This window comes from Eulemur rufifrons, chromosome 7 (genome assembly GCF_041146395.1).
Source record: "Eulemur rufifrons isolate Redbay chromosome 7, OSU_ERuf_1, whole genome shotgun sequence".
NCBI classification, from domain to species: domain Eukaryota; kingdom Metazoa; phylum Chordata; class Mammalia; order Primates; family Lemuridae; genus Eulemur; species Eulemur rufifrons.
In genome coordinates, this window is record NC_090989.1 from 101,703,910 (window position 1) to 101,712,828 (window position 8,919).

Here is an 8,919-nt window from a genome sequence, read left to right on the forward strand (position 1 = left end):
TTAATTCCTCTTGGATAAAAACATGAGAGTATGGTTGCTGAATTCTATGGTAAATGTTATGTTTAACTTTTTAAGAAACTGCTAAATTGCTCTCCCAAATGGCTGCAAAATTTTACTATCTTACTGTCAGATTTCCAGTTGCCCTACATCATGCTAAAACTTGACATTTTCAGTTTTTTTACTTTTAGCCATTCTAGTGGGTAGGTAGTGGCACCTCATTGTGATTTTAAATCACATTTCCCTGATGACTAATTATGCTGAGAATATTTTCATGTGTTTATTTCAATTGGTATATATCTTCTTTGTTAAAGTATCTGTTCAAGCAGTTTGCTCATATTTTAAATTAGATTGTTTCTTCTTCTTATTACACCATGAGAGCTTTTTACTAATAGATTTTTGATATGTTTTTATTACATATATATCAATTTTTGTAAGTATATTGTCTTAGTCTGGGCTGCATTTGCATTTTTTTAATAATGTCTTTTGAAGAGCAAAAATTTTAATTTTGATGAAGTCCATTTTATCAATTTTTCTTTTATGGTTCAAATTCTTGTTTCTTATCTAAAAAATATTTGACTGTTAACTTAGGGTCACAAAGAGTTTATCCTGTTTTCTTCCATGAGTTTTATAGTTGCAGCTCTCACATGTAGACTGTTTACTCACTTCAAGCTAATTTTTGTACATTATGTTAAGTAAGAGTCAATGCTTATATTTTTGCACATAGATATTCAATTATTCTATGTCATTTGTTGCAAAAGCTATCCTATTCAATGGGTATTCAATACCCATTGAATTACCCTGGCCTTTTTGTTGAAAAAGCAATTGAATACATATAGATATATATATTTTTCCCTTACTCTATTCTGTTCCATATCTGTGTGTCTGTTGCTGTGCCAATACTGTGCTGTCTTCTCACTGTAACATTATAATAAATCTTACAATCTGATAGTGAAACTCCTTCAAATTTGTTTTTGTTTTGTTTTGTTTTGTCTTACTCATTTGTTTTGGCTAGTCTAGGTACTTTGCATTTATATGTAAATTATAGAATCTGCTTGACAATTTCTGCAAATTAAAAAAAGTCCTGCCAGGTATTTTGGGAGGAGGAAGAATTGTTTTACTAATAAGTTTATAGATCAATTTTGGGAAAAGTGACATCCTACAAATATTGACTCTTCTAATCCCTGAATGTAGTATAGTTTTCTATTTATTTAGGTCTTCTTTAATTCCTCTCAGCATTGTTTTGTAATTTTCAGTATAGAATGCTTATGCATGTTTTTAAAATTTGTTTCCTAGTATTTCTTGTTTTCATGCTATTGTAATTGGAATTCTTAAAATTTCATGTTTAATTTTTTGTTACTAATATATACAAATATAATTGACTTTTAATATTGGCCTTGTATCCTGCTATGTTAGAAAACTCACTTATTAATTTTGTAGATTTTTGGTAGGTTAGTTCTAGTAGCTTTAGTTCTAGTAGTTTTTCCATAGATTTTTCAGATTTTCCTACGTAATCTATTATGTTGCAAGAGAATGAAGATAGTTTTACTTCTTCATTTCTTAGCTAGAAGTCTTTAGTTTTTTGTTTTTTTTTTATTGAACTAGACAGACCTCTCCACTGTTTAATAGAAGTAGTAAGAGAGGACATCCTTGTCTTGCTTCTGATTTTAGAGGGAAACATTCAGTCTTACAATTTGAGGAATTTCTGTCTATTTCTAGTTAGCTGAGAATTTTATGAGTGATAGCTTTTGAATTTTGACAATCTTTCCCTGATTTATTGAGATGTTCACATGATTTTTGTTTTTTAGTGTGTTAATCTAGTGAAGTATACTGATTTATTTTTTAGTGTTAAAGTAACTTTAGATTCCTAGACTAAGTTCCACTTAATTGTGATGTGTTATGCTTTTTATATATTGCTAGATTCAATTTCTTAATATTTTGTTAAGGATTTTTGCACCCTATGTACATGAAAAATATTGGCCTATTGTTTTCTTTTCTTATAATAGTTTTGTTCTGCTTTTCTATGAGTGTAATGCTACCCTCAGCTAAAATTGTCCCCTCTTCTTTTTTTTTTTTTTTTGAAAGTCCTTTTTTGTTGAAGAATATTTTTGCTTAGTGTATATTATGCTGGGTTTGCATTTATTTTCTTTCATCGCTTTAAAGAAGCTACCGTATTTCTTTTTTTGTTTACATTGTTTTTGTTAAGGGATCAGCTGTTAATCTTATTTTTTTGTTCCTTTAAATCAATGTGATGTGTGTATGTGTTTTAAAGATTTTCTTCTTTACGTTTGTTTTTCATCAGTGTTTCTGTGATGCTTTCAGCTATGGTTTTAAAAATTGTTATACTGCTTGGGATTTATAATACTTTGTTTTAAGGGGTTGGTTTTGGTTTGTAAATTTTGGTAAATTCTCAGCCATATCTTTTCAAAAATTGCTTTTTCTTTATATTCTCCATCCTATTCTTGGACTTCAGTTACTTGTGTATTAGATATATTTAGTGAGTCTCATGTGATTCCTCCTCTTTTCTATATTTTCTAGCCTCCAAACTGATTTGAGTTGCAAACATTCTAATGACTAATTCTAATTAGTTATTCTAATTTCAGATCATGAATCTTCTCTTCAGCTGTATTTTAAGTTCTTGAAATGTTCTTTTTATTATTTTAAAAAGTAGGATCCATATCTCTGATAAAATTCTCTATCTATTCATCTCTCTTCACAGTTATTTGAAATTCTAGATTACCTACTGTTTTTATTGTACATTTTTCTTTTGCTTTTATCTTTGGTATACCAGGTAATATTTTACAGACATTGGATGTGCTACATTGTAGAGGCTATGGTTAAAGTTATCTTCTACTAGAGATGATTTTCTTCTGCTTCCAGCAGGCATCAAGATAGGAAGATGTATCCTTAATCCACTGAGTGATTGACCATGAGTAATTAAGTAGATTTAAGACTGAGTTTCAGTCTTTGTAAGTCCTAGCCTATTTCTGGTTCTGTCTTATTCTTAATCCCTGTAGGATCCCAACTGAAAATCTTTGGTTTTTAACAGGCCCTCTCCGCTTAGCAAAACCCACACTTCTAGTTTTCATATCCCCAGCACCATATGGCAATTGATAGTTCAGCCTCTTAGCTGCTGCATTCTGCCTAGTTTTTTTTTTTTTTAATTAATAATCTTCATGTTTTGGAGCAGTTTTAGGTTTATAGAAAAACTGAGTGGCAAGTACAGAGAATTCCCATATACTCCAAATACACATATACAGTATCCCCTATTTTAATGTCTTGCATTAGTGTGATACATTTGTCACAATTTATTAGTTAATATTGATATATTAACTATTCATAGATTATATTAAGGTTCATTTTTTGTGTTGTACATTCTATGTGTTTTGATCAATGTATAATGGCATACAGCCATCGTTATACTGTCCTACAGAATGGTTTCATTGCTTTAAAAATCCCTTGTGCTCCATCTATTCATTGCTTCCTCCCCAACCTCAAAACCCCACTGATCACTGGTCTTTGTATTGTTTCCACAGTTTTACCTTTTCCAGAATGTCATATAGTTGGAATCACATAACATGTAGCCTTTTAAGAGTGACTTCTTTCACTATGTGTTTAAGGTTTCTCCATGTCTTTTCATAGCTTGATAGCTCATTTTTTTGTTGCTTAATAATATTCCATTTATGAATGTACCACAGTTTGTTTATCACTTCATCTATTGAAGGACATCTTGGTTGCTTTAAAGCTGCTATAAGCATTACTATGCAGGTTTTTGTGTGGATGTTAGTTTTCACTCATTTGAAGGTTCACAACTGCTGGATAATATGGTAAGAGTATGTTTAGTTTTGTGAGAAATTGCCAAACTATCTTCCAACATGGCTCTACCATTTTGCATTCCCACCAGCAATAAATAACTGAGAGTTCCTGTTATTTCATACCCTTATTGGCATTTGGTGTTGTCAGTGTTTTGACTTTTCACCATTATAATCAGTGTGTAGTGGTATCTTCTTGCTGTCTAATTTGAAATTCCCTAATGTCATATGATACTGAGCATCTTTTCATATGCTTATTTGCCATTTGTATATCTTCTTTGGTGAAGTGTCTGTTTAGATCATTTGTCCATTTTTTAATTGGGTTGTTTTATTACTGTAAGTTCTTTATATATTTTGGATACCAGTCCTTGATCAGATATGTGTTTTGAAAATATTTTCTCCCAGTCTGTAGCTTGTCTTTTTATTCTCTTAACAATGTCTTTCACAAAGCAGAGTTTTTAATTTTAATGAAAGCTAACATATCAATTTTTCTCATTCATCATGTTTTTGGTATTGTATCTAAAAAGTCATCACCAAACCCAAGACTTTCTCCTATGTTATCTTCTAGAAGTTTTATAGTTTTGTATATTAACATTTAGGTCTATAATTTTACTCAGATTTTTAAATTATCTGCCTACATATCTTACAGATCAGCAAATAACCTTGAGGATTTTAGACTGTTGGTTTTACTTCTATGAAATTCCCTTCTCTTCAGAATCTTGACTCCTCAATTCTTAACTTCCCTGGTAGCCCTGAACTTCAATTTCTGTCTCCCCAACAATGTAAGATTGCTGAAAGCTATTCTCAGTTTCCATGTCTTTTAGCATCTGCTTCTTCCTTTACTTACAAACTTCTCCACTCATGATGTTTATGAACTGGAAGTACCTTGAGGGAGAAAGAAGTGTAGACTATCATGTTCACCTTATTGAGTTTCCCTTATTTCTGACCCCCAGGCTGCAGACCAGTACCAGTCAGTGGCCTGTTAGGAACCAGGCTGCACAGCAGGAAGTGAGAATCAGGCAAGCGAGCAAAGCTTCCGCTCTATTTACAGCCACTCCCAATTGCTGGCATCACCACAGAAGCTCCGCCTCCTGTCAGATCAGAGGCCAGCAGTAGATGTCCATAGGAGCGCAAACCCTACTGTAAACTGCACATGGGAGGGATCTAGGTGGCGCACTCCTTATAAGAATCTAATGCCTGATGATCTGAGGTGGAGCTGAGGCCGTGATGCTAGCACTGGGAAGTGGCTGCAAATATAGATTATCATTAGCAGAGAGGTTTGATTGTACAATAAATGTAATGTGTTTGAATTATCCCAAGCTCCCCCCTCCCCCTCCTCCACCCCCAGTCCATGAAAAAATTGTCTTCCATGAAACCGGTCCCTGGTGTCAAAAAGGTTGGGGTCCCCTGCCCTAGGTGACTCAGTAGTTCTCTCATGTATGCAAAGTAAGACTTTTAAAATTAAATCTTTTCTAGTTGTTCTTGACAGGAGAATTGATCTGCTATGAGCCAGTCTTCTAAAACTGAAAGATACGGTTTAAAAATATAGTTCACACATGTTTTTCTTGCCTAAAACCCTTTAAAGGCTCCCCATTGCCCCCAGATCTGTCATACATGGAGAAACATAGGCTATGATGTCCTTTATCCTCTAGTCCTTGCCCACGTTTCTGGGCCCAATTTCCACCTCATACATGCTGTCAAGCAATGTCATAATTCATCATTCATAATGTTTTCTCATGCTTCTGTGCCTTTGCTTAACTTTTTCCTTTTACCCACAACAACATCCTTCTGATTATCCTCCAAATTACCTAACTACTCATCTATCTAGCCTCACATCAAATGTCACCTTTTCTGGGAAACATTCTCTGACCTCTCTCCCTAGGCAAAATTTATAGTTTTCTCATTCATATTTCCCCTGAATATTTTACAAACCCCAATCGTGGTACTTTGAATGTTGCATTTGATTAATTGTTTGTGTCTCTGTCTCTCACTTCAGACTGTGAGCTTTTCTATCATCAGGGCACAGCAGGACATGGCATATAATAGGAGCTCAATAGATAACTGTTGAATGAATAAATATATGAGCTATTAAATCATCTGATTTATTCCACCATAGTTTCCCACTTACGTTTTCTCCAACTGCTACTCAGGAATAAAGTTAATTGATTCATTTAATTGTTTTCACTTATTCAACAAACACTTACCAATTACAGGCACATTTCTAGGAAATACAGGAACTACAATAATGAACAAGATAGAATCAGTCATTGTCCTCATGGAGCTTCTAATCCAGAGGTGTTAAGCTGTTCTTTCAAAAATATTTCCCAGATGGTTGGCAGAAAGTCCTTTCAGCCAGAATGTTTGCTTCTTGGCTTTTTTTTTTCACTCTTTGTCCAGGATTTGTTAAGCCAAATGCCATTATTTATAGCTTCACACTCTTAACCATTATGGTGCCCTATGTGCTATGGGAAATGATATACTATGCACTACGTACATTTGTGCTATGGGAAACCATGTACTATGGAGGGGTTCACATGCTGAGACTACTCATCTCAAAGAGTAATTACAATATTTTAGGTAGCTTTCTGTCAATTTACAGAGAGTGTTTCAGTAAGCAATATAATTATTTTATCTTCATTTTAAGTGGCAAGAATATCAAATCTTTTATGTCAATTGATACTGCCAATTGAAAGTTTGATGAAAACCTTTAATATGATGCCAAATAGCTATGTTTGAACTCTTTTTCTTATTTTCATTTTGGGGGTTGAGGAGATGGAGAATGTTGGGTATCTTAACTCTACAGTAAGTTCATCATGTGCAGTGGCCAGAGTAAAATCTCAAACATACTATATCAAATACGTAATTGTTTTCTATGGTGATACTATAATTTTCTTATTCTGTTTACTGCATATATCCATATCTCTGGAAATCACATATTCCTGGGAAGTAAGGATTATAGACTATGCAACTGCATTTTTTCTAAAAAGAATTTCCTAAATGTTATATTTAAAGGCCCTAACATTTAAATTGTGATAAAAAATCTTGCACTTAATAATTCTTATAGTATTTTATTTGAATTAACTCATAAATATAAAAATCATCATTGTTTTTCAGGCCTGCATTTACCACATTTGTAATACATGAAATAAAACCAAGCCTGGGAAATTTATATTTTCATCATATAAATCACAGATTGTCTAAAGTTCTCATTATTTAACAAAAGCTTTGCTTAAGAGTTTAAACACTGCTTATGAAAATAATTAAGATAGTTTAAAAATGTGTTTGGTGTAAGTCAGCATACAACTATTAGAACACAAGGACATCTTTTAATAGGTTGAGGAGAAAATATTTGACCCTGGAATTTGTAGCAGGTTTATTTACATTAAAACATTAAAGGCCAGGTGCAGTGGCTCACACCTGTAATCCTAGCACTCTGGGAAGCCGAGGCAGGCAGATCATTCAAGCTCAGGAGTTCGAGACCAGCCTGAGCAAGAGTGAGACCCCATCTCTACTGGAAAAAAAAGAAAAGAAAAAAAGAAAAAAATTAGCTGGACAACTAAAAATATATAGAAAAAATTACCCGGGCATGGTGGTGCATGCCTGTAGTCTCAGCTACTTGGGAGGCTGAGGCAGAAGCATTGCTTGAGCCCAGGAGTTTGAGGTTGCTGTGAGCTAGGCTGATGCCACGACACTCTAGCCCAGGCAACAGAGTGAGACTCTGTCTCAAAAAAAAAAAAAAAAAAAAAAAAAAGGAAAGAAAAGAAAAGAAAGAAACATTAAAGTACTGTGTATGGGAGAAATAGAAACTTGTAGCAAAATATTTTGGGGACAGTAAAATAGTGGGTGTTGGTGAAAGGAAACAATTCTGGATGGAGTGGGTAAGATGTGTCTAAAATACACACCAGTAACACCTTTCTTCAGATTTTACACTAATCACTTTGAGTAAGTTAACACTTTGACAGCAGATTTCCCCATGATGACACTGTAAAGGGAAGCAAGGAATAGACCAAGTTATTCCATAGTGTGGGAGATGGGCCCAGATTAAGAGCGTGTGTGCATGCGGTGTGGGGATGTAGTTCTGTGTGCAGACATGTAAGATAACGAGATCAAAGCACAAGAAGAAAAACTTATCATGGAGCATAGTGCAGTTCACTCCTCATCTGCAAGACAGCTGCAACCCTCATTTGGCCAGGAGGCTACTCAGTGCCAAAGAGCATGTGTAAACCAAGGAAATTAACTGGCATCCTTTGTTTAGAAGCTGCAGCAAAGATAATAGACCGTGTGACTTCTGGCATATTTATAGTTTGCCATGGATTCTTCTTAAAGTATAAGCTTTCCTCAGCTTGAACTTGGTGAGAGATACGCAGAAAGCATAAAAATCGAGTGGGGTATTAGTTGAGAAGGCTCGCACTCTCTAATTAATGGGTGTGGGGGGGGGATCCCGACGAAGAATCTGCTTAATGTGAGGAAACTGATATGTTGAAAAGTTTTCAAGTAGGAACAAGACACTTCACTGGGATAAAATTCAACGCTCTTGTTAACTTCCCTCCCAAATTCAAACCCAAGCTCTGTGGCTGGGATGTGAGGACCTGTGTCTCATACTAGCACTATCTCCTATTTCCTGGGGTCTTCTCGTGGCCTGGCCCTTCCACATCAAGTCCCCTCTGCTCCTGACACAGGGTCTCCCTGCTAGGCCTGCGCACAGGCTGTGAACCTGTGGTCCTTCTGCTCCCTCTGCCGAGGTGCTTTTCTCCCCATCCCCCTGGAATGCTACGCGTCATTCAGGATGGATCTAATGCCCTATTTTTCTGGAACTTCCCATTTCCCCTAGTCTCTGAGTCCTTTGGGTTCCTATAGCAGTGATCACATTCTGCTGTATTTCACAGTCAGTTGTATACCCCTCTGACTCTCGGATTGTTAAGTTCCTCGAGAGTCTCGGCCATGAGACATACATATTTTTGTCCCTCAGAGGATCTAGCCAATAATAATATTAACATTTACATAGCACTTTTTAATACATAGCACTCTCATACCCTTTCTTTGTGCCTTAAAACAATCTTGTGAGGGTAGTAAAACAGGGATTTCTCTAATTTACAGAAGCAGAACTTGA